This window comes from Bufo bufo, chromosome 3 (assembly GCF_905171765.1).
Source record: "Bufo bufo chromosome 3, aBufBuf1.1, whole genome shotgun sequence".
NCBI classification, from domain to species: Eukaryota; Metazoa; Chordata; class Amphibia; order Anura; family Bufonidae; genus Bufo; species Bufo bufo.
The window spans coordinates 687521481-687548838 of record NC_053391.1 but is presented as its reverse complement, the minus strand read 5'-3'; the positions used below and the strand labels follow the sequence as shown (position 1 = coordinate 687548838).

The following is a 27358-nucleotide window of genomic DNA, read 5'->3' as shown; positions in this document are numbered from 1 at the left end:
GAAACACCTACTGCACACAACTTGAGTACGCTGCACAAACAGTGGGTGGAAGATGATGTGGAGGATGATGAGATACTAGACCCCACATGGAGTCAAGGTCATGCAAGTGACCTGTCTAGTTCAGAGGAAGAGGCAGTGATCGCACAGAGGCACCAGCATAGCAAAAGAGGGAGCAGGGTGCAAAAGCATCTGTTACATTCTTGGGTGACATTTTACAATTTTTGCAGTGAATAAACTCCTGCTCTGCATAGGTGACAGGGACCTAAATTTCAAAAAATCGTCTGTTAGATTGTCAGGTGACATTTTACTAATTTTGCTGTATACAAACCCCTGCTCTGCATAGGTGACAGGGACCTAATTTTGGTAAAATCGTCTGTTCAATTAGTGGGTGACATGAACACAGTTTTGCCGTGAATAAACCCCTGCTCTGCATAGTTGACAGGGACCGAAATTTTAAAAACTCGTCTGTTTCATTGGTGGGTGACATTAACCCATTTTTGCCAATGAAAAACCCCTGCTCTGCATAGGCGACAGGGACTTAAATTTCTAAAATTCATCTTTAATTGACGCGCGCCACCTCCTTTCATTTAATCCTTCCACTTTAACAACTTGTCCCACATTTCCGCTCAATCACATTTCAGCCATTGACCTCCCTTGGATGAGGTCTCCTTTTCTCACGCTCCCTCTCCGGCGTGGAACCCTGATTCGTCGCTAACTGTGATCAACATGGTAGGCGCAGAAAAGAACATTGAAAGCTAATAGAGATGATATCCAATTGAATCGTGGAAGTCTCGGGGACGTGCAATCAGGCAGAAGTTACCTAGGGTCAACAAAACGGCAGCAGGGCCTCTCCTGTCTAACATTTCTAAATCCAAAATACCCCAGTGACATTCCCTGTAATTTTTTATTAATCATTCCAATGACAGGGCATCTAAAGAGTCCTGTATTGTTATTTATCATCACTACCTCACCGAGTCAGGAGTGGGTAATTGCCAAGCGCCCCCTCCTTTACTCGGAAGCTTCGGCATTAATAATTTGTCCCACATTTCCGCTTGATCACATTTAATTTCATCCATTGACCTCCCTTGGATGTGGTGTCCCTTTCTCAGGCTCCCTCTCTGGCCTGGAACCCTGATTCCCCGCTACCCATGATCACCATGGTAGGCGCAGAAAAGAACATTGAAAGTTGATAGAGAAGATATCCAATTGGATCGTGGACATGACGGGGACGTGCGACATGGTGGAGCAGTATGTATGCACACCCCTACACGTACTGACTGATGGGTCTGCCCCCTTAAACTTCTGGGTCTCCAAATTAAGCATATGGCCTGAGCTTGCTCTTTATGCCTTGGAGGTGCTGGCCTGCCCTGCAGCCAGTGTATTGTCTTAACGTTTGTTTAGCACGACTGGAGGGGGTTATCACAGGTTATACTTCCCAATGTTTTGGGGTCTAGCCAAATTTAAGCAAAAAAATAAATAAAATAAAAAACAAAAACAAAAACCAGTGTTGGCTACCTCCTCCTCCACCGCCGATTCCACCTACACCGCCACATCCACCGCCTCCTCAACCTCCTACTCCATATGGACCTGGTCCTCCTAGATCAAGATTATTATTTTTTATTTTTACTTATTTTTTTTTTTTTTTTTAAGTAATTCCCCTATCCACATTTGTTTGCAGAGCACTTGCCATGCTCTTATCCACATTTTGCTGCCATTTGCAGACCTCTAGCCCTTTCCATTACTTTTTTAGAGCCATTTTAGTGCTTTAAAGTTCGGGTCCCCATTGACTTCAATGCGGTGCGGTTCGGGTTCGGGGTCAAGTTCGGGTCCCAAACTCGAACTTATTTGTGAAGTTCGGCCAAACCCGTCGAACCCGAACATCCAGGTGTCCGTGAACAGGGACACACGGGGAGAGACCTTTGGTTTACAGTTCCATATAACGCATGAGAAATCTTCATTAAGATCTAACATCTGGTAATGAGTCACTGAGGACAGTGTCGAGGGTGAACTATCCCCATGGGAAAAGTCCACAGTGTCACATAATCTATGTTCTGCTAATTATTCAGATTAAATGTTAAGTGGAATAGAAGACTGAAGGCAACAAAAGAGTATAAATACTGCCAACTCCCTGATCAGCGGCACAAGGAACCAGACTGATCGGACCTGAGCTCTAACTTCTCCTGTGAGGGCTATATGTGGCACATCACTGTGAGTACACAGCACATGGAATAAGTATTATTATTATTTATTATTAAAGCACCATTTATTCCATAGCGCTGTACATATAAAAAGGGATATAAATACATAATACAGATAATTGCACTAAGCATGAACAAGACGAGTTACAAACTGGTACAGAAGGAGAGAGGGCCCTGCCCGTGAGGGCTTACAATCTACATGGTATGGGAGAAGGACACAGTAGGTGAGGGTGAAACTGGTCATGGCGGTATACAGGTAGTAGGTTACTGGTTGTAGGCTTGTCTGAAGAGGTGTTTTTTTTAGGTTTCTTTTAAAGGATTCCACTGTAGGTAAGAGTCTGATATGTTGGGGTAGCAAATCCCAGAGAATGGAGGATGCACGAAAGAAATCTTGGAGGCGATTGTGGGAAGAGGTGATAAGAGGAGAGGAGAGAAGGAGGTCTTGTGAGGATCGGAGAGTGCGTGTGGGGATTTATCGAGAAAGTAGCTCAGAAATGTAGGGAGGAATGTATTTGTTAGTATTTTGAACTGAATTCGTTGGGCGATGGGGAGCCAGTGAAGGGATTGGCAGAGGGGAGAGGCAGAGGAGTAACAGGGTAAGAGGTGGATCAGTCGTGCAGCAGAGTTGAGGATAGATTGGAGGGGTGCGAGAGTGCTAGATGGAAGGCCACAGAGGAGAATATTGCAGTAGTATAGGCGGGAGATGATGAGGACATGTACAGCCAGGTCCATAAATATTGGGACATCGACAAAATTCTAAAATTTTTGGCTCTATACACCACTACAATGGATTTGAAATGAAACAAACAAGATGTGCTTTACCTGCAGACTGTCAGCTTTAATTTGAGGGAATTAACATCCGAATCAGGTGAACGGTGCAGGAGTTACAACAGTTTGCATATTTGCCTCCCACTTGTTAAGGAACCAAAAGTAATGGGACAGAATAATAATCATAAATCAAACTTTCACTTTTTAATACTTGGTTGCAAATCCTTTGCAGTCAATTACAGTCTGAAGTCTGGAACGCATAGACATCACCAGACGCTGGGTTTCATCCCTGGTGATGCTCTGACAGGCCTCTACTGCAACTGTCTTCAGTTCCTGCTTGTTATTGGGGCATTTTCCCTTCAGTTTTGTCTTCAGCAAGTAAAAAGCATGCTCAATCGGATTCAGGTCAGGTGATTGACTCGGCCATTGCATAACATTCCACTTCTTTCCCTTAAAAAACTCTTTGGTTGATTTTGCAGTATGCTTTGGGTCATTGTCCATCTGCACTGTGAAGCGCCGTCCAATGAGTTCTGAAGCATTTGGCTGAATATGAGCAGATAATATTGCCCGGAACACTTCAGAATTCATCCTGCTGCTTTTGTCAGCAGTCACATCATCAATAAATACAAGAGAACCAGTTCCATTGGCAGCCATACATGCCCACGCCATGATACTACCACCACCATGCTTCACTGATGAGGTGGTATGCTTAGGATCATGAGCAGTTCCTTTCCTTCTCCATGCTCTTCTTTTCCCATCACTCTGGTACAAGTTGATCTTGGTCTCATCTGTTCATAGGATGTTGTTCCAGAACTGTGAAGGCTTTTTTAGATGTTGTTTGGCAAACACTAATCTGGCCTTCCTGTTTTTGAGGCTCACCAATGGTTTACATCTTGTGGTGAACCCTCTGTATTTACTCTGGTGATGTCTTCTCTTGATTGTTGACTTTGACACACATACACTTACCTCCTGGAGAGTGTTCTTGATCTGGCCAACTGTTGTGAAGGGTGTTTTCTTCACCAAGGAAATAATTCTTCGGTCATTCACCACAGTTGTTTTCCTTGGTCTTCCGGGTCTTTTGGTGTTGCTGAGCTCACCGGTGCGTTCCTTCTTTTTAAGAATGTTCCAAACATTTGTTTTGGCCACGCCTAATGTTTTTGCTATCTCTCTGATGGGTTTGTTTGTTTTTTTTTTCAGCCTAATGATGGCTTGCTTCACTGATAATGACGGAGATGGATCTCATCTTGAGAGTTGACAGCAACAGATTCCAAATGCAAATAGCACACTTGAAATGAACTCTGGACCTTTTATCTGCTCATTGTAATTGGGATAATTAGGGAATAACACACACCTGGCCATGGAGCAGCAAGGAAGCCAATTGTCCCATTACTTTTGGTTCCTTAACAAGTGGGAGGCACATATGCAAACTGTTGTAATTCGTACACCGTTCACCTGATTTGGATGTAAATACACTCAAATTAAAGTTGTTCGTTTCATCTCAAATCCATTGTGGGGGTGTATAGAACCAAAAATGTTACAATTGTGTCGATGTCCCAATATTTATGGACCTGACTGTACATTTAGTTTAGCAGACTAAAATTTGAGGAAAGTGCGGATGCGGGAGATGTTTTTGAGTTGGAGGCGGCAGGTGGTGGAAAGGGCTTGGATGTGTGGTTGGGAGAAAAGGGCAGAATCCAAGGTCACTCCAAGGCAGCGGACTTGGTTGACTGGGGAGAGTGTGCAGCCATTGATTGTGATAGATAGATAGATAGATAGATAGATAGATAGATAGATAGATATGTCTGTTGGAGGGGTTAAGCAGGATGGGGGAAAGATGATGAATTCTGTTTTATCCATGTTAAGTTTTAGAAAGCGAGAGGAGAAGGAGGATATGGAATATAGGCATTGTGGGATTCTGGATAATAGGGTGGTGATGTCTGGGCCAGAGTGGTAGATTTGTGTGTCGTCAGCATAAAAGTGATACTGAAAGCCATTGGACTTTATGAGCTGTCCCAGGCCAAAAGTGTAGATAGAGAAGAGCAGGGCTCCTAGGACAGAACCTTGTGGGACACCAACAGAGAGGGAATGAGACAAGGAGGTGGTGAAAGTGGGAAACGCTAAATGTCCGGTCTCTGTGGTATGATGTGATCCAGGAGAGGGCCAGGTCAGTGATGCCAAGAGATGAGAGAGTTTGTAATAGAAGGGAGTGGTCGACAGTGTCAAAGGCAGAGGACAGGTCAAGGAAAAGCAGGACAGATTATTTTTTTCTGTTTTTGGCTGTTAGTAGGTCATTGGTGACTTTGGTAAGGGCAGTCTCAGTTGAGTGGTGGGGTCAGAAGCCAGATTGTAGGCAGTCAAAGAGGAAGCAGGAGGAGAGGTGAGAGGACAGTTCAGAATGGACATGTTGCTCAAGTAGCTTTGAGGCAAATGGAAGTAGTGATATGGTACGATAACTGGACAAAGCAGATGGGTCAAGTAAAGGCTTTTTAAAGATGGGTGTAATGGTAGCATGTTTAAAAGCAGAGGGGAATACACCAGAGGTTAGTAATAGGTTGAAGAGATGAGTTAGGGCTGGGATAAACACCGTGGTCATGTTAATATAGTAATATAGATAGAGGAAGCCTAGACCTCCACATAGCGTGGTCCTATTACACTGAATGCTCCTTAGCAGTACATGGCACTTATCAAATACTCTACAAAGTTATCTGTATCTGGTCATAAATAGAGATTAGAGGAAGGAGATGTTTACTGAGGACAACCCCTGTCCATACAGACTATTAGGACCTACAGACATCCTGGAGGAGCTAGATCCTAGAGGAGCTCCGCTATGTGAAACCCTTATATGATAGCGTTGCTATATATCATAATAATATGTAATCTTTATTGATATAGCATCACAGCACTTTACAGGGGATTTATGTACAAACAAAATCATACATTACATAGCAACAAAGAAAGTCAATAATGAAAACAAGAGGGATGAGTTCCCTGCTTGCAAGAGCTTACAGTCTATGAGGTGACAGGGGTGACAGAAGGTAACAAGTGCTTGTTTTGTGCAATGGTCCAGCCATCTTAACAAAATAGGGCAGCCGATATCTGTAGTGCTTCTGAGTGCATGGGGTGTGGTGAAGAGTGTTTGATGATGGATAAGGCTCAGAAGAATGATGATCAACGATGATCAAAGGGGGGGTTGAATGGGGAAGAGTTATATTAGGGGATGTGATAGGCCAGTTAATTCTAATTCTAACCTCAGCACTCCAGCTGTGGTGAAACTACGACTCCCAGCGCGCTCCATTTATTTCTATAGAGTTCTGAGAGCAGCCAAGCAAGGGGGGCATCTTGGGAGTCGTAGTCTTACCAAAGCTGGAGTGCCAAGGTTAGCCATCACTGTGATAGGCCAACTTAAAAAGATGTGTTTTGAGGGAATGCCTAAAGCTTTTCATTTTGTGATTTAACCTTATTCCTTGGGCATTCCAGAGAACTGGTGCAGCTTGGAAGAATTCTTGGAGAACAGTGTGAGAGATTCAGATTATGATGGATATTAGTTTTAAATCATTTGCCGAGCATAGAAAATGGGTGAAGTGGTAGACAGAGATGAGGGAAGAGATGTAGGATTGCAGCACTGTGGAGGGCTTTGTGAGTGAGAATGAGCAGTTTAAATTGAATCCTATACCCACTGAGAAAGAGGTATCAGGTTAAGGTATCAAGAAGTTCAGTTTTTTAACGACAGAAATAGAGTATGTACATGAGCTCTTATCAAGCACTGCCTCTAATACTATCAGATGTGTCTATCCTATCAGTCAATGTTTGACCTTTTTAAAGGCCGTGAGACATGACTTGGATAATAATTAAGCCAGCATCTCATCTGTAGACAGCTGTTTCAGGGTGATAAGCTTGTTTGCATTCCCTCTTCCCAGAATTCCAGACGAGAATTGCTTGGCCTATAAGACTCCTCCTTCAGTTTAAGGTGCTCTACATAAGGAGATATGATAGACATAAGGACATTATGTTAGAAATAGGGAGGGAGCTACCTCTCTCTTCCATTGGGCCATCGCTCCTGCGATGGCAGTGCCCCGATGGTTACCATGAAAACTGTACGCCTTACAGGCATCTGGTACACGCAGTTAAAAACAGTGATGGAACAAGTGATCAAAAACTCATATGTACCCCAAAATTATGCCAATAAAATATACAGCTTGATTTACAACGCACAAAAGTGGTACAAAACAGAGGATTCCTGTGCTGGTCCGACACACATTAGAAATGTCAGGAATGTAAGGGAAATATCAGGAATATAAGGAAGGTATTCCAGTCCCGCTGATTATGCAGTAAATTAGCTGTGTATCTCTTCTGCTTTCATGAACAGTAGTGTGCAGCCCCAGCCAGTGTCTAGCACGCACGAGGGAAAGCCGGCCGGTATTTACTTGGAAAAGTCTGCGGTGTGACGTCATACTGTCCTACCGATGCCTGTGAAATGCACAAACCTTCCGACGCGTTTCGGAATACTTAAATTCCTTTATCAGAGATACGTGTGAACAGTCCCCCTTAGGTATTAAATAGCCATCCGGTTCCCATAGTACCTTGCCTGCTTTGTTCTTCTGAAACACTTTACTCTCCACTCGCAAACCTCCATATCACAAACCTATGTCCCTACTCCTAACTATATACTGTACTTGGATTGTAATGATGGAAAAAATGGGTGTGTAATCTTTATGCAAATGAAACTATCCCTGCTATTTAGAACACATTTTTATGCTAATTTTATTTTCATTTCTATTTCCTCATTAATTATATTTACTGTCACCCGCTTTTACTTTTTATATGTCTATTAAAAAGCAAATAGCTCTATCTCTTGGTTCAGTCCCCATGGAGCGAGACTCCATCTGCGAGTAAATCCATCTGCTTTTTCCTCCCAACATTTGTTGAATGAAGTCCCCACCTCTTTTATCAAATTTTATTTGTTCTATGCCCCAAAAAGAGGATCCTTGGAATCCTCTTTCTGAATATTTTTTATATGTTCTCCTATCCTTATTTTCAGGGCCCGTTTTGTTCTACCCACATAAATCTTATTGCAAGGACATTTGATATAATATATTATCCCCTTCGTATGACATGTAAGGTAATTATGGATTTTAAATATTTCTTGTCCATTTCTCACTTCTGCAATGGGTTCTTTACATCCTAAATAGCGACAATTATTGCACATTTTACATGGAAAAAAGGCTTTCTTTGAGGTCTTATTTCTGCATTTGTTATTCATTAATTTATTTGGTCGCATGGATGGGGCCACTAGGTTTCCCAAATTGCGTGCTTTTAAAAAAGTAAATATATAGGGTATTCTGATTGTTTCTCTCCTATTATTTTGTCTTGTTTTGATATATATCCCAAAAACGTTTAATAATAATTTTTTTTAAAGGTCCCCTCCTTTTCACTATATTGTGCAAGTATTGGGACTTCAATTCTTTCTCCTTCCTCCATAATTTCTCCCTTTTTTATTATTTTTGTTGTTGTGTTATTTTGCAATATGGCACTACGATCCATTTGTTTCACTTCTTGTTTAATTTGTTCTAGCTGGTTTATTTTATACCCTTCTTCAAATTTTGTATGGCGTTTGTCCGCTTCCTCTGCAAACAGTTCCAATGTGGTGCAATTTTTACTTAATCTGATATATTGACTACGGGGGATATTAATTAACCATATAGGTAAAGGGCAACTATCCATAGAAATAAAACTTTTGCTATCAGTAAGTTAATATTTTTGTGTATATTTTAATAAAAATAGTTAGACACAAAAATGTATTTCAGTTTTGCCAAAACTAGGCGTGAATTGTAAATAAAAATCCTTTTTATTTGTATGCTCCATTTACACCAGGCATCAAGCCGCTGGATAATCATATTGAAGTAATGCACCCCTGAATCATAATGAGTGATCTATGGGTGGATTGTAAAGATAGAATTAGATTTCTTCAATCCTTTTTTTAATTTACCTAACAGAGTAATATCGGACCATTTAGACAATATGAATAAAAAGATACAGGCCCTGATAACATGAAAAAATTAGAGATTATTAATTACAGAGATAAGAGACCTTTGGGAAGCGGCATCTCTGGAAAAATATCTAGAATGTGACATTATACCGAAAGGATTAAAAGTATATAAGACACTGGCAGGGGATGTAGGGGTCATGGACACTTTGAAGGAATGGAAATAATTATTTCATGATTTTTCAAAAAGGACAATATTATTCATCATTGAAAAAAGGAGAAATGGACTAATTAAGATCATTCGAGAAATTGTGAACTTATTTGATGCTCTTAAACCTTTTAAGGATCACCCTGAGATTAGTAAAGTATCCAGATCAATTAAGAGTAGAATTAAAACAAAAGAGGAGGAAATAATAACAAAAAGGAAACATAAGTTTGAGGATGGAGGAAGGGATAGAAGAACAATCAAGATTCAATACATTGAATGAAATAGTATGTGATGTTTGTAGGAGAAGATAGAACACATAACACAACTATAGAGAATTCTATTTCACAAGAAGAATCGATCAGTATTATCAGTCATATGCCCCTGACTCTACTAATTCACATTCAGAACAAGTTTGAAATTTTAGATACAGTAAATGTGGATGACCAATTGAATAATGAGACATATATAAATACCCTAGAATATGAGAATAATATTAGAATATAATAGAATATAAAAAGTAGAACAACTAAGTCACGAAAAAACACAACTTCAAAAACTGATAATACAAGCAATAATAAGATTAGAAAAACTGTCAAAAAGGATTTTTTTCAGGCAAGTCCCTCAAGAAAAGAACAAAGAGGGGAAAAAAGGGGAAGCAAAATATCAAAAAATAAAGTCAAAGCAATGGGACAAAAAAATATATAATTTGAGTACATACAGTGAGGAACAGAAGTATTTGAACACCCTGCAGTTTTGCAAGTTCTCCCCCATAGAAATCATGGAGGGGTCTGACATTCACATTGTAGGTGCATTCCCACTCCGAGAGACAGGATAAAAAAATAATAATCAGGAAATCACATTGTATGATTTTTAAAGAATGTATTTGTCTTGCATCTGCTGAACATAAGTATTTGAACACCTGAGAAAATCCATGTTAATATTTGGTACAGAAGCCTTTGTTTGCAATTGCAGAGGTCAAACGTTTCCTGTAGTTCTTGACCAGGTTTGCACACACTGCAGCAGGGATTTTGTCCCACTCCTCTACACAGATCTCCTCTAGATCTGTCAGGGTTCGGGGCTGTCGCTGAGCAACCTCCAAAGATGTTATATTGGGTTTAGGTCTGGAGACTGGCTAGGCCACTCCAGAACCTTGATATGCTTCTTCCGGAGCCGCTCCTTGGATATCCTGGCGGTGTGCTTCGGGTCGTTGTCATGTTGGAAGACCCAGCCACGACTCATCTTCAATGCTCTGACTGAGGGAAGGAGGTTGTTGCTCAAAATCTCACAATAAATGGCCCCATTCATCCTCTCCTTAATACAGTGCAGTCGTCCTGTCCCCTTCACATAAAAGCCCCCCCAAAGCATGTTACCCCCCCATGCTTCACAGTAGGGATGGTGTTCTTGGGATACAACTCATCCTTCTTTTTCCTCCAAACACGACGAGTGAAGTTTAGACCAAAAAGTTCTCCTTTGGTCTCCTCTGACCACATGACTTTCTCCCATGCCTCCTCTGGATCATCCAGATGGTCATTGGCAAACTTCAGACGGGCCTGGACATGTGATGACTTGAGCCGGGGAACCTTCCGTGCAATGCATGATCTGAAACCATGACGGCGTAGTGTTCTACCGACAGTGACCTCTGAAGCTGTGGTCCCATCTCTCTCCATGTCACTGACCAGCTCCTCCCTTGTAGTTCTGGGCTGATTCCTCACCTTTCTTATCATCAGTGATACCCCACGAGGTGAGATCTTGCATGGAGCCCCAGTCCGAGGGAGACTGACAGTCGTCTTTAGCCTCTTCCATTTTCTAACAATTGCTCCAACAGTGGATCTATTTTCACCAAGCTGCTTGGCGATTGCCCCGTAGCCCTTTCCAGCCTTGTGGAGGTCCACCATTTTGTCTCTGGTGTCTTTTGACAGCTCTTTGGTCTTGCCTATGGTAGTAGTTGGCGTCTGACTGACTGTGGGGTGGACAGGGGTCTTTAAAGAGCTCAGACAGGTGCTACTAAGTTAGATTGAGTGGAGTAGAGGTGGACTTTTTAAAGGCACAGTATCAGGTCTTTGAGAGCCAGAATTCTTGCGGTTTCTCAGGTGTTCAAATACTTCTGTTCAGCAGTGGAAGACAAATAAATTCTTTAAAAACCATACAATGTGATTTCCTGAATTTTTGTTTGAATTTATGTCTCTCAGAGTGGGAATGCACCTACAATATGAATTCCAGACCCCTCCATGATTTCTAAGTGGGAGAACTTGCAAAATCGCAGGGTGTCCAAATACTTCTGTTCCTCACTGTACATATTATCTAAGGGACAATTGGAATTATTACAGAAGGATTAAAAATTTTCCCCATCCTCTAGATTTTGCCCTTTTGATGCCTTCATGGCATAAAAAAATTTGCACGCAATCTGGCCCTCAAAAAATACTTTTAAAAAAATGAACAAACAAACAAAAGGAAGCAAATAGGAGAGGATACTGAGGGAAAAAATACCTATATGCATACAGACCTGAAAAATAAATTCAGTTTTAACCCTATAAATGAGTTCCAGAAAAAGGATACTCATAATTCATCAAAAAGTGAACAAAGAGGTATTTGAACTAGAGATGAGCGAATCGAAGCTGACGAAGTGGAATTCGTTTCGAATTTCCGAAAAAATTTGATTCGCAACAAATGCGAATTTCTACGTGCTTCATGGTAACGAACCGCTTTTTTCAAAAAATGGCGGCTACTCATGTGAGGACTGAGGACATGGTGCAAGGAACTCTGGGAAGGCGGGATCACCCAGATTGACATGCCTGCATGCAGACAATCAGCAGTGAAAGCAGTTATATGTGGTAAAATCTTGTGTGACTTATTTTGGTGGAAAAATGAGACGCACAACGGATCCCGTCTGTGTAGCGGCTGTAAGGCCTGTATGGTCCCATCAGAATTGGTTTATGATTTGGTAGCCAAAAGCAGGAGTGGGTACAAAACACAGAAGACATGCAAATATTCCATTCACGTGTCATCTCTGTTTTGGATCCACTTTAGTTTTTTTGGCATTAGCCATACTGATGGATTATTGAGCAAATGCTGACCGAGTGAAGGCGGATGCTCCACAGACAGGATCCGTTTTTTGTGGGGGTTATTGTTCTGTTGGATCAGAGAAAGGGCAAAATAATCAGTGACATCAACACAAACTTACTGCTGACCCCCTCTCCACTCTGTCCGGGGCTCTACTCGTATAAGCATTTAATAGAACAGGTTCTGTAGACATCTATGTGGAATCAGCTGACGACGGTGTAAAAGGAGTGCGCTTCTTCTTGGCGCTAACATCGGCCTATAAGGCTGAGTTCATACTTGAGTTATTTGGTCAGTTTTGGCCCCGTGACTGCCCAAATAAGTGAAGTGTGCAGTGATTCTAAGACCGACACCTGTCATCTGCATGTCATACGGACTCACAGTATTATTTCACTACCAGAGCAGACTCCCTATGCGTGTTATTGCAAGGCACAGTGTTCTACATCACTCTCTACAGTCTGGAAATAGCAGTTTTTAACATAATTCGCTGCAAATATATTCGGATCAAATCTAATTTTTCCCGAATAATTCAGCGAAGTGGCGAATCAAATTTTTAAAAAAATTAGCTAATCTCTATTTAGAACACTTCAAATGACTAATGATATTATTATCCGACCAGAGGATAATGGGAAGGGGGGAGGGGATTGTGATTTTGGATTATGAGAAGTACCATCAGGAATCCATGTGATTATTTACAGATTATCACTTAACCCTGTATACGAATTTAGGAGAGCACTCAATAAACTTGTAAAAGATGGAAAAGAAAAAGGAATAATAACGATGGATGAAGCCAGGTTTACTAATAACCAGAATCCAAGAACGTCCATGTTCTATTATCTCCCAAAAATACGTAAGTCAGAGACGAAACCACCAGGGAGGCCAATAATATCAGGAACTGAAAGCCTCACTTCAAATGTATCCAAATATGTGGATGTCCTCCTACAGGGATGTGTACAAAAACTCCCAGCTTATCTGAAAGATACTAAACATATTTTACAGATTTGGGGAGGAGGACTACATCCTATGGACTCTTGATGTAACTTCCCTATATACTATAATAGAAAAATACAAAAGGAAAAGAAGCAGCAGAATTATTTTTGAGAAAGGATAATAAACTGCCTAATGAACAAATCCAATACATAGGAGATCACAATTTATTTAAATATAAGAATTGTTTTAGACGTGGGGGACCGCGATGGTGACTAGATTCGCACCAAGTTTTGCTAATTTATATGTGGGTAGAAGGGAGGAGCTTGCCATCTACTCAGAAGGAACATTATGTGTGACCCTGGTCCTCTGGAAAATATTTTGTTATGACATTATTTTTATTTGGAAAAGAGGGGAGGATTCACTTCAAGAATTTTTAAAGGATGCAAATAAAAAGGATTTTTATTTACAATTCATGCAAAACTGAAATACATTTTTTGGATCTAACAATTTTTATTAAAGAAGGTCAAATATATACAAAAACATTTTAGAAATCTACTGATAACAATAGCTTTATTTCTTTGGACAGTTGCCATTTACCTATAAGGTTAATTAATATCCCCCGTAGTCAATATATCAGATTAAGGCTACTTTCACACTCGCGTTTGGTGCAGATCCGTCATGGATCTCCACAAACCCAACCGCATGCATCCGTTCAGAACGGACGTTTGTATTATCTTTAACATAGCCAAAACGGATCCGTCTTGATCTTGAACACCACTGAAAGTCAATGGGGGACGGATCCGTTTTCTATTGTGCCAGATTGTGTCAGTGAAAATTGATCCGTCCCCATTGACTTGCATTGTCTGTCAGGTCGGATCCATTTGGCTCAGTTTCGTCAGACGGACACCAAAACGCTGCAAGCAGCCTCCAGAGCGGAACGGAGCCAAACTGTGCCAAACTGTGTCAAACTGATGCATTTTGACCGGATCCTTATCCATTCAGAATGCATTAAAGGCAAAACTGATCCGTTTTGGACCGCTGCTGAGAGCCCTGAATGGATCTCACAAACGGAAACCGAAACTACAGTGTGAAAGCAGCCTAATACAGGTAATGCGTAGGAGGGCTTCTTAAAGAAAAACTAACAGGTTTGTGAGAGTCAGAATTCCTGCTAGTTGGTAGATTATTAATTATTTACAAATCATACAATGTGATTTTCAGGATTTTATTTTGGTTTTCTGTCTCTCACAGTTGAAAAAATTACAGACCTTTCCATTCTTTGTAGGTGGAAAAACGTGCAAAATCGCCAGTGTATCAAATACTTATTTTCCCCGCTGTATATATTTTTATTGTTCTACTCTTTTTTGTTGTAATTTAGTACAATATATTTAGAAACTGGTTTAACACTATTATTACTATAAATATTTACTTTACATTGTTTGTTACATTTTTTTAAAATAAGAAAACATACAATGAAATAACATTCCATTGAAATAAATAGAATTTTAAGAACTTTATACACTTTATACACTACATTCCCCATTTAGTATGAGTTGCACAATTGACAACGCAGTCCAGTGCACATATTGCATGATGTATGCAGTCCTGGAACAGCCGTTCCAGGGTGTATTTCTTTGTTCAAGATGTGAGCAAATTACCCGTTTGGAATCGCTAATCGAGTCTCTAAACGGGCAAGTTGCAACACTAAGAGGCATTGACAATTTGCAAAAGAGTTTGCTTCTCACCGAGCAAGCACTCTTTGGGGTAGATGAGGGGGAGGGTGACAGAGAGGAGGCTGAGGAAAGTGAGGTAGCTAGCTGGGTAACAGTTAGAAAGCAGGGTAGAGCGAAGAGTGCCAGGGAGGCTAGCCCTGATCTGACACACCCCAACAAGTTTGCACGTTTGGCAGATGAGGGGCATATCAGTCCAGGGACGGCACTGCCGCAGCCGGACACTTCCTCTGCCAGTCAGGGGAATGTCAGCTCCGGTAAGCAGGGGACCAGGAGAGCAGGGCAGGCCAGACAGGTGCTGGTAGTGGGGGACTCAATTATTAGGGGGACAGATAGGGAAATCTGTTACAAAGACCGTGATCGCCGAACAGTGTGCTGTCTTCCTGGCGCTAGAGTTCAACACATCGCGGATCGGGTTGACAGATTACTGGGAGGGGCTGGAGAAGATCCAGCGGTCATGGTCCATATCGGAACCAATGACAAAGTTAGGGGTAGGTGGAGAGTCCTTAAAAATGATTTCAGGGATTTAGGTCAAAAGCTTAGGGCAAGGACCTCAAAGGTAGTATTTTCCAAAATACTACCTGTACCACGGGCCACACTAGAAAGGCAGCGGGAGATTAGGGAAATTAACAAGTGGCTCAAGAACTGGTGTAGGATGGAGGGGTTTGGGTTCCTGGAGAACTGGGCCGACTTCTCTGTCGGTTGCAGGCTCTATCGTAGGGACGGGCTGCACCTCAATGGGGAAGGGGCAGCTGTTTTGGGGAAGAAGATGGCTAGAAGGTTGGAGGAGTGTTTAAACTAGGGACTGGGGGGGAGGGTAATTACACTATAGAAGGGGAAGATAGTGCAGATAGAGACCGGGGGCAAGGTAGTGGGACTGGGGGAGGAATGGAAGGAGGGACTAGAACAGTTCAGAAGGAAAGGTGTAGGGTAAAAAATATACATAAACCTCTCAAATGTATGTATACTAATGCCAGAAGCCTGACTAATAAAACTGGTGAACTGGAATTAGTGATGTGTGAGGAGGACTATGACATAGTGGGAATAACTGAGACATGGCTGGATGATAGCTATATGTCTTTATGTAAAGTCCTGTCTAAAGCCCACATTCCGTGAAGATAAAAGTGAGGGACATGAACGTGTGGAGTCACTGTGGGTAGAGATACATGGAGCTAAAAACAACAATAAATTACTAATAGGAGTTTACTATAAACCACCTAATATACCAGAGTCCACAGAAAATCTACTACTAAATGAGATAGACAAGGCGGAAAATCATAATGAGGTGGTTATTATGGGGGACTTCAACTACCCAGATATAGACTGGGAAACGGAAACTTGTATATCTCATAAAGGAAACAGATTCTTGGCAATAACTAAAGACAATTACCTCTCCCAACTGGTTCAGGACCCGACTAGAGGGACGGCCATACTGGACTTAGTATTAACCAATAGACCTAACAGAACAACAGACGTGCAGGTTGGGGGACACCTGGGAAATAGTGACCATAAAGTAATAACCTTCCAATTATCATTCAAAAGAGCGTTTCTACAGGGAGGAACAAAAATACCAAACTTCAAAAACTAAGAGAGGCCATAGGCCTAACTAACTGGGAAAAAGTCCTCAAAAATAAAAATACAGCCACAAAATGGGATATCTTTAAAAACATCCTAAAATCTCATTGTGAGAGGTACATACCGTATGGGAATAAAAGATTAAGGAACAAAAAGAAACCAATGTGGATAAACAGAACTGTCAAGAAAGCAATAAATGACAAAAAGAAAGCATATAAAACACTAAAACATGAGGGTGGCACGGAAGCACTGAAAAACTATAAGGAAAAAAACAGAACATGTAAAAAACAAATAAAAGCGGCCAAACTAGAGACCGAGAGATTAATTGCCAAAGAGAGTAAAACTAACCCTAAAATGTTCTTCAATTATATAAATGTTAAAAAGTATAAATCTGAAGGTGTCGGCCCTTTAAAGAGTAATGAGGGGGGAGTCGCAGAGAGCGACGAGGAGAAAGCAAAGCTGTTAAATATTTTTTTCTCAAGTGTATTCACTGAGGAATATAAACTGTCTGATAAAATGCTGAATGTTGAAATAAATTCCCCATTAAAAGTGTCCTGTCTGACCCAGGAAGAAGTACAACAGCGACTTAAAAAGATCAAAATAGACAAATCGCCAGGACCGGATGGCATACACCCCCGTATCCTAAGGGAATTAAGTAATGTCATAGCCAGACCCTTATTTCTGATATTTGCGGACTCTATACTGACAGGGAATGTCCCACAGGATTGGTGCATGGCAAATGTGGTGCCAATATTCAAAAAGGGTCCAAAAACAGAGCCTGGGAACTATAGGCCGGTAAGTTTAACATCTGTTGTGGGTAAACTGTTTGAAGGTTTTCTGAGACATGCTATCTTAGAACATCTTAACGGAAATAAGCAAATAACGCCATATCAGCATGGCTTCGTGAGGGATCGGTCATGCCAAACTAATTTAATCAGTTTCTATGAGGAGGTAAGTTCTAGACTTGACAGCGGCGAATCAATGGATGTCGTATATCTGGACTTCTCCAAAGCATTTGACACTGTACCACATAAAAGGTTAGTATATAAAATGAGAATGCTCGGACTGGGAGAAAACGTCTGTATGTGGGTAAGTAACTGGCTCAATGATAGAAAACAGAGGGTGGTTATTAACGGTACATACTCAGATTGGGTCACTGTCACTAGTGGGGTACCTCAGGGGTCAGTATTGGGCCCTATTCTCTTCAATATATTTATTAATGATCTTGTAGAAGGCTTGCATAGTAAAGTATCAATTTTCGCAGATGACACTAAACTGTGTAAAGTAATTAACACTGAAGAGGACAGTATACTGTATATATACTACAGAGGATAGTATACTGTATATATACTACAGAGGACAGTATACTGTATATATATATATACTACAGAGGACAGTATACTGTATATATACTACAGAGGACAGTATACAACTACAGAGGGGTCTGGATAGATTAGAGGCTTGGGCAGATAAGTGGCAGATGAGGTTTAACACTGACAAATGTAAGGTTATGCACATGGGAAGAAATAATGCAAGTCACCCGTACATACTAAATGGTAAAACACTCGGTAATACTGACATGGAAAAGGATCTAGGAATTTTAATAAACAGCAAACTAAGCTGCAAAAAACAGTGTCAGGCAGCTGCTGCCAAGGCCAATAAGATAATGGGTTGCATCAGAAGGGGCATAGATGCCCGTGATGAGAACATATTCCTACTACTTTACAAATCATTAGTCAGACCACACATGGAGTACTGTGTACAGTTCTGGGCTCCAGTGAACAAGGCAGACATAGCAGAGCTGGAGAGGGTCCAGAGGAGGGCAACTAAAGTAATAACTGGAATGGGGCAACTACAGTACCCTGAAAGATTATCAAAATTAGGGTTATTCACGTTAGAAAAAAGACTACTGAGGGGAGATCTAATTACTATGTATAAATATATCAGGGGTCAGTACAGAGATCTCTCCCATCATCTATTTATCCCCAGGACTGTGACTGTGACGAGGGGACATCCTCTGCGTCTGGAGGAAAGAAGGTTTGTACACAGACATAGAAGAGGATTCTTTACGGTAAGAGCAGTGAGACTATGGAGCTCTCTGCCTGAGGAGGTGGTGATGGTGAGTACAATAAAGGAATTCAAGAGGGGCCTGGATGTATTTCTGTAGTGTAATAATATTACAGGCTATAGCTACTAGAGAGGGGTCGTTGATCCAGGGAGTTATTCTGATTGCATGATTGGAGTCGGGAAGGAATTTTTTATTCCCCTAAAGTGAGGAAAATTGGCTTCTACCTCACAGGGTTTTTTTGCCTTCCTCTGGATCAACTTGCAGGATAACAGGCCGAACTGGATGGACAAATGTCTTTTTTCGGCCTTATATACTATGTTACTATGTTACTATGTTACAAGGGAGATCTATGAAATGCTGGAAACCTGTGGAACCAATGACAGCTCAGCTTTCATGTTGCATTCAGTATTATATTAGTATTACCACTTACTGACTTCAATAGGTAAAAACATAACCATGAGAAATACAGTAGGCAAAGAAATGTAGTACCAGAGAGAGGTATATTTGTGCTCTCCTTTGTACTTCATCCCAGTCCGATGCTTTCTATAATGTCAGATGATGATACATCAGAACCACGTAAGGACAGATTAAACATTGTTCTTGTAGAGCTTTCCACAGCAGTAGTCATCCACCTATCTTCTAACCTGTAGGTGAAGTTGCTTGTAGAATATGTGAGGATCAGGGGATGTCATTTATTTCTGCCATTTCAATACCTATTGTGAGTTTATTGGATGCTGTTAGAGATGAGTGAAGTTTTCAAAAATTCAATTCAGGCACTACGCTGAATAAAAATATAAAAATGGTGATGAAGCACATTAAAAATCAGCTATTTCCTGGCTGCAGAGAGCCTGTATAGTGGTGTAGAGCAATGTGCCTGTATAGTGGTGTAGAGCACTGTGCCTGTATAGTGGTGTAGAACACTGTGCCTGTATAGTGGTGTAGAACACTGTGCCTGTATAGTGGTGTAGAACACTGTGCCTGTATAGTGGTGTAGAACACTGTGCCTGTATAGGGGTGTAGAACACTGTGCCTGTATAGGGGTGTAGAACACTGTGCCTGTATAGGGGTGTAGAACACTGTGCCTGTATAGTGGTGTAGAACACTGTGCCTGTATAGTGGTGTAGAACACTGTGCCTGTATAGTGGTGTAGAACACTGTGCCTGTATAGTGGTGTAGAACACTGTGCCTGTATAGTGGTGGAGAATACTGTGCCTGTATAGTGGTGTAGAACACTGTACCTTGCAGAAACACACATAGGGAGTCTGCTGTGGTAGTTACATTACTGTGAATCATTATGACACGCAGATGACAGGCATCACTCTTAGAATCAGCTCACACTTCATTTATTTAGTCAGTTATGGGATCAATACTGACCAAATAACTCAAGTGTGAATTAAGCCTTACAGGTCAATGTTAGCGTCAGGTATAAAGAACCATGCAGTGGCCCAATATTGTACTATAGAGTGAAAGACCATCAGACCTTCAGCTGATTCCACATAGATTTCTATAGAACAACCTGTTCTGTTACACGCTGATACAAGTGGTGGCCCCATGACAGAGTGAAGAGGGTGTCAGCAGTAAGTTTGTGTTGACATCATTGTTTATCTTTCCCTTCTTTTTATCTGTCACAGGAACAACCCCCAAAAAAATTATCCTGTCCGCCTTCACATGGTCAGCATTTGCTCAGTAATCCATCAGTATTGGTAAGGCCAAAAAAAACAGGAGTGGATCCAAAACAGAGATGACATGCAATTGGAGTATTTGCATGTGTTTTACCCACTCCTGCTTTTGGTTTCCAAATCATGAGCATATCCTGATGCAAAATAGGGAACGTGTGATACAGGCCTTATGGATGCTCCAAACACAGGATACGGCTACACAACTGTTCAGTCTAAATCCCTTGAGTTCCCTTCGCATTGTGCATGTGAAAATGCTCTTACTTTCACTATTAAACACAGCCCTGAATTCTACTGTTGTTTTTCTTCGATTTCATTTCACCAAACATTTAAGTGATTGCCGATCACAATCATTCAGGATTTTTTTCCTGCCACATTTCTTCCTCGAATACGATGGGTCCCCACTAGTGATAGACTAACATCGGCCGGGGCGGTTCGCGAACGCGATCGCGCAAACGCGATCAAATGTTCGCAAACCACAAGTTTGCGGCGAACCCCATTCACTTTAATGGCAGGTGAACCTGAAAAACCTTCAGGTCAGATTTGCAGTCACCAAATACTTAGTGCACAAATAGTCCCACAACAAAAAATATGTATTTTAATCATGGGGCATTTTTATGCGTCTTAAAGGGAAACTAGCAAAAATGTGTCCTGCTGGAGCCAAGAAATGTTTTATTATCGGCCACAGGACGGGAGTACAGGCCCCAAAAATTAGGCATTCACCTGACAGAAAATAATTTGCGATTATGTGGCTGGTGGTAAAATGTCCGCCATTTTGTGTTTGATCCAGGGGTCTAAGTACGTTGCCACCCAGTACTGGTCCTTGCCCTTTTTGATTTTTATACAGGGGTCCCTCTTCAAACACTGGAGCATGAAGGCCCCCATTTGCACTAAATTGGAAGCGGTGGAGCGCCCTGGCTCCTACTCATCGCCCAGGAGAATGTTGTCCTCGGTCTCCTCCCCCCAGCCATAGACAACTCCAAGGATCCCGAAAACGAAAGACAAAAGGAGTATAAGAGAGCCGCTGCAGTGCTAAACCCCGCCAGTCCTGCTGCCGTCTGGCTTGGAACAATCAGCATACGGCATGGCAGGCTGCGTTACCGCAGTGTTCTGCTCCAGACTCAATGTGCCCAATATGGAAAATGAGAGCAGACCGATGCGGGCGGTGTGTGGAGCTAAATTTGTACAAATTTATTGTGGGCTCTACAAAGTTAAAACACCTTAGAAAAAAACTATTTCAATGGAAAATATTGCATTTAGTATGCATGGGAGTACATTCCCACTCTAGACGAAAAACCTGCTTCTCTCAGAGGTGTCTAAGTTTATTTGTGGTGTTTTGCCCCGGTCTGGTGGGGGCCCATTCCTGGGAACACATTCCTGCTGTAAACAAAGAACCTGCTGCTGTCTGTCCTGATCATGCTGAGTTATGTGTAGGTTTGATACTACACCATTACCTTTACCTGCTGCTGTCTGTTCTGATCCTACTGAGTTATGTGTAGGCCTTATACTCCACCGTTACCATTACCCGCTGATGCTGCTGTCTGTCCTGATCATGGTGAGTTTGCCATGGACTAAATGGGCCTTACTGCAACCCTATTGTTAAAATAACATGAAAACATAACAGTATTAAAAAAGTACGCACACATTTTAACTGCAAAAACTTTTTATTCAACAGTTGGAGCCAAACATGGCTCTATATCAACTTTTTAAGTAGCTCATCCAAGTCGCACAACTCCTGCATCTGATTTAGTTGCAGTGCATCAAACTGCTGCACCTTCAGTGCAAGCTTCCGCTGCTGCGCATGGATCTCCTTCACCTTATTTTCCAGCTGCCGCTGCTGCTCCTGGATCTCCTGCATGTTTTTTTTCTTCTCCTGCTGCATCTTGTTCAGCAGTGTACTGTTAGAAAAAAAAAAAATATAGACTAAACAGCAATTAGTGCATTGTGTGTAGTATTTGTTTAAGCACTGCCGATTTACATATCAATTTGTTTGTTAATGATATTTATGCTAATTATATAGTTGGTTAGTTACTGATAGTTAAGTAGAATATTATGGTATTTATTTGGTTAGTTAATGGTTTTTATGTTGATTACAGAGTTAGTGTCCAGTGTTGTTGTTTTCTATTACTTTACTTTGTGTTGTCCCCTCATCAAAAACAACCGGTTACATCATACATCTGTACCTCCATGTGTGTATAAATATTTATATATACACTCACAACTAGGTGCAGATGTATGATTTAACGGCTGATTTGCTACGTGTCACATCAGTTAATAAGTAATCATTTGTAAAGGGATGAAATACTTATTTGCATAACTGTATATATACATTACAGAGTGTTGGCGAGAGATACAAAAGTAATATAAGCATTGTACCTGGGCATTTGCAGTCACGGATCCGAGTGATCCACCTGACGCGCCTTCACTTCAAGTCGGACCAATGCATGATTATGGACGTATATGTATGTTGGGCCTTATACTCTCTCCATAGCTCCTTCTGTATGCCCTCCACATTCTTTAGTTTTTCCTCTTGGAGTCCGGTCCTATAGTATCCCCGCTCCAACATGTGCTTCTGGATAAAGATGCAAGTATATAATCCCAAATTATTGAAATTCAAGGATTGAAAATGATGTCCTCAACAACACAGCAAAAAATATTTAAGTCTTTGAAGGTGAAATATTAGATGTAATGTTATCGTTATAAGATCGGATTGGATAGCAATTGTATGTGTGTGGGGTCTGAGCAATCGGATATCGTCCACTTGTCCAGCTGAGAAGAGATGTTCCTGTCTAGTGAAGTGACGGTATGGTATAGGGTGTACAGCTGGTTCGCCTCCCCGTGGTGCACCCTTCTCCTGACCAACAGGACACAAACTCTAATCTATATACTGTGTGAATGGTATATAGTGTGTGGCAGGAAAATGCAATGTGCATATGATTGATATTTCTCTGCTGTCCATACATACATGCTACAGACATAGTGCTGTGAATCTGTGATGTCACAACAATACTTAGTGCACCAATCAGTAATAGCATGTAGAGTCAGACCTGAAAAAATGTAAAGTTGTATGTGTTGCAAGTTCGCAACAATCACAAACATTATATCTGCATATAAGGCAATCTATTAATCTGCCATGCATGGGAAATTTTATCAAAAACTTACTTACAGTTATCAGAAGTTTATCCTCAAGTTCACTATACTTGCTTCCAACCATTTTCTCCAGTCTAAGCTCAGCATACAGTTAGCAAAAGTAGGCCACGCCATTTCGCGCAGTACGCGCAGCGCGCAATACGCGAACAACACGCGCGAACATTGCCATATGTTCGTCCGTTCGTTGAATCGCGAACTAGCAAAGTTCACCGCGAAACGACCGCTGGGCGAACTGCAAGGCCATCTCTAGTCCCCACTATCCTTCCAGTTTTAATAATGCGTTGGATAGTTCTTAACCCAATTTTAGTAGTTTCTGCAATCTCCTTGGATGTTTTCTCTGCTTGATGCATGCCAATGATTTTACCCTTCTCAAACACACTAACATCTTTTCCACGGCCACGAGATGTGTCTTTCGACATGGTTGTTTAAGAAATGAGAAGCAACTCATTGCAATAGTTGGGGTTAAATAACTTATTGCCAGCTGAAAGATCGCCCATGCAGTAATTATCCAATAGGAGGCTCAGAACTATTTGCTTAGTTAAATCCAGGTGGCGACTTTTTGTTGGGACAGGCAGTGTATTATCTAGTCTAATTTTGTAAACTGTTTTGAAAATATTTTGACATATTCTGCTTCTTTGTTTGCTTTTTGAATACTGAAGCACCAAAATCCTTGAAGAAAAGAACACCAATAATGGATAACTCATCGATACTCCAAAGCAACATGACCCAAGTGTCCATCCCTTCCAGCAAGCTCATAGTGTACACAAAGTTGACTTTAATACTTCTACTCACAGTGGGCATCGGTTTCTTCACCTACTTTATCACAATGATATTAAATGTTTTTATCACGACTCGATATGTCCTCTTCGTCTACATGCTTATGAATGATACATTCTTTCTCTTCTTGGGGTTTTCTTTGATGCTTAATTCAGTCTATGAATTATATGTTCCTGTACCTCTATGTTACGTCTTGTACACCCTTTCTTCAGTGGCTTTTAGAGTTACCCCCTACAACCTGGCAGCCATGGCTCTAGAACAATACGTGGCTATTTGTCACCCACTACGACATGTGGAGCTCTGCACTGCTTATAGAGCTTATGTGACCTTCACCATGATATGTTTCTTTTTGTCCATATCATATGTAGTTGAACTATATGTCATGCTCTCTTCAAAGACAAATATATTCAGTCGTTATATTATATGTAGGCCTAATCTGCTCATAGTAAACCCAATCCAGAATATTATATTGTCCATCAATCTTATCTTATGCTTCATTTTGGTAGGAATTGTCATTCTAGTCACTTATGTTAAGATTGTGCTGGTTGCTCATAGAATAAGCTCTCAATCATCTTCTGCTTCCAAGGCTGGTAAAACTGTCATACTCCATGCATTTCAACTACTCTTGAGCATGGCTTCCTTATTGTCTACATTGACAGAGTCCTTACTGATTAAAAAATCAGAACTTTTGCCCATTGCAAATTTTTTTGCGTTTACTTGCTTGCCAAGATTCCTCAGTCCCATTATCTATGGAATCCGTGATGAAGCATTGAGAAAACATATGAAAAGATTTTTGCCACATTTCTTTTCTAGCTTTTTTGGTAAAAATGAGGGGAAGGTCTGCAGATGATCAGAAGTGTTTTATGTGTATACAGTGGATATAAAAAGTCTACACACCCCTGTTAAAATGTCAGGTTTCTGTGATGTAAAAAAATGAGACAAAGATAAATAAATTTAGAACTTTTTCCTCCTTTAATGTGACCTATAAACTGTATGAATCAATTGAAAAATAAACTGAAATATTTTAGGTAGAGGGAAGAAAAAATATAAAAATAAAATAATATGGTTGCATAAGTGTGCACATCCTTAAACTAATACTTTGTTGAAACACCTTTTGATTTTTTTACAGCACTCAGTCTTTTTGGGTATAAATCAGCATGGCACATTTTGACTTGGCAAGATTTGCCCACTCTTCTGGGCAAAAACACTCCAAATCTGATTGCAAGGGCATCTCATGTGCACAGACCTCTTCAGATCACCCCACAGATTGTCAATCGGATTCAGGTCTGGGCTCTGGCTGGGCCATTCCGAAACTTTAATCTTCTATGGTGAAGCCATTCCTTGGTTGATTTGGATGTATGCTTTGGGTCGTTGTCATGCTGAAAGATGAAGTTCCTCTTCATCTTCAGCTTTTTAGCAGAAGCCTGAAGGTTTTGTGCCAATATTGACTGGTATTTGGAAATGTTCATAATTCCCTCTAGCTTAACTAAGGCCCCAGTTCCAGCTGAAGAAAAACATCCCCAAAGCATGATGCTGCCACCACCATTCTTCACTGTGGGTATGGTGTTCTTTTGGTGATGTGCAGTGTTGTTTTTGCGCCAGATATATCTTTTGGAATTGTGGCCAAAAAGTTCAACCTTGGCTTCATCAGACCATAACACCTTTTCCCACATGCTTTTGGGAGACTTCAGATGTGTTTTTGCAAAATGTAGCCTGGCTTGGATGTTTTTCTTCGTAAGAAAAGGCTTTCATCTTGTCACTCTACCCCATAGCCCAGACATATGAAGAATACGGGAGATTATTGTCACACGTACCACACAGCCAGTACTTGCCAGATATTTATGCAGCTCCTTTAATGTTGCTGTAGGCCTCTTGGTAGCCTCCCAGACCAGTTTTCTTGTCTTTTCATTAGTTTTAGAGGGACGTCCAGTTCTTGGTAAAGTCACTGTTGTGCCATATCTTCTCCACTTGATGATGACTGTCTTCACTGTGTTCCATGGTAGATCTAATGCCTTGGAAATTCTTTTGTCCCCTTCTCCTGACTGATACCTTCTAACAATGAGATCCCTCTGATGCTTGGAAAGCTCTCTGTGGACCATGGCTTCTGCTGTGGGATGCGACTAAGAAAATTTCAAGAAAGACCAACTAGAGCAGCTGAACTTTATTTGGGTTTAATCAGAGGCACTTTAAATGATGACCGGTGTATGCTGACTCCTATTTAACAGGATTTAGAATGTGATTGCTTAATTCTGAACACAGCTACATCCCCAGTTACAAGAGGGTGTGCACACTTATGCAATCACATTATTTTTTTTTTGTTTTTTGTTTTTTTTTCCTCCACCTAAAAGATTTAAGTTTGTTTTTCAATTGAGTGGTACAGTTTATAGGTCACATTAAAGGTGGAAAAAGTTCTAAAATTATTTATCTTTGTCTCATTTTTTTTTACAGCACAGAAACCTGACATTTAAACAGGGGTGTGTAGACTTTTTATAGCCACTGTATGTATTACCTTTCATGTGGTTGATTAGTGGATATCATACCTTTGAAGAGTTAAGCAATTTTGACTACTTTCCTTGTCCTGATGATGAAAATGTAAGCGGGTAGACCTCATTAGGTCCTTTCCTTTCCTTCTTGCATTTACTTTATACCCTTGTACTGTACAGCACTGTATAGAGGTTTTAGGCAGATGTGGAAAAAATGCTGAAAGTAACAAAAGAGAAATGTTAGTTCAAGTTTACATTTATTCAGCAGCAGGACAATGACACCAAGCATACATCCAATGTCGTCAGTGTACAGAAGCACAAGGCATCCTGGAGACCTCATCTGAACATCATCAAGTCTGTCTGGGATTATATGAAGTGCAAAAGGATTTGAGCAAACCTACATGTGGTTAGTTCTGCAGCGAGCCCCTGCGGAGCCGGTACAGGGGATGAGAGTGGTAGTGGCTCTGATGAGCTGTTGTGTCATGGTGTACTCCCTCAAGCTGTTGCTCCCTGGGATTCTGTGCAGTAAAATGGTGGTGTGAAGGAATCTGGCAGATGGAAGAAAACATCAAATGGCTTTCTTTAGTGAATGCAAAGAATAACTTGCAGTACATCCAGCAATACTAAGTACAAGGTGCAGTTTCCGTCACCAGAATATGAGGTACTGTATGTTGGCTGGTTAGATAGGAAATTGATGGCACTTAGAATATGCTAGCTGACAAAGTCTCTCCTGACTCCCCTACGTAATGCAGGATTTT

At 41.0% G+C, this 27358-nt stretch overlaps 1 long non-coding RNA gene across 1 annotated transcript; it reads left to right on the top strand.

Annotated features, from left to right (window-relative positions):
* The first annotated feature begins 5336 nt into the window (after nucleotides 1-5336).
* Nucleotides 5337-27056, top strand: LOC120994212. Its single transcript, XR_005777361.1, has 3 exons — nucleotides 5337-5554; nucleotides 21501-21504; nucleotides 27044-27056. It is a non-coding gene; the product is annotated as an uncharacterized LOC120994212 (long non-coding RNA).
* The last annotated feature ends 302 nt before the right edge of the window (nucleotides 27057-27358 follow it).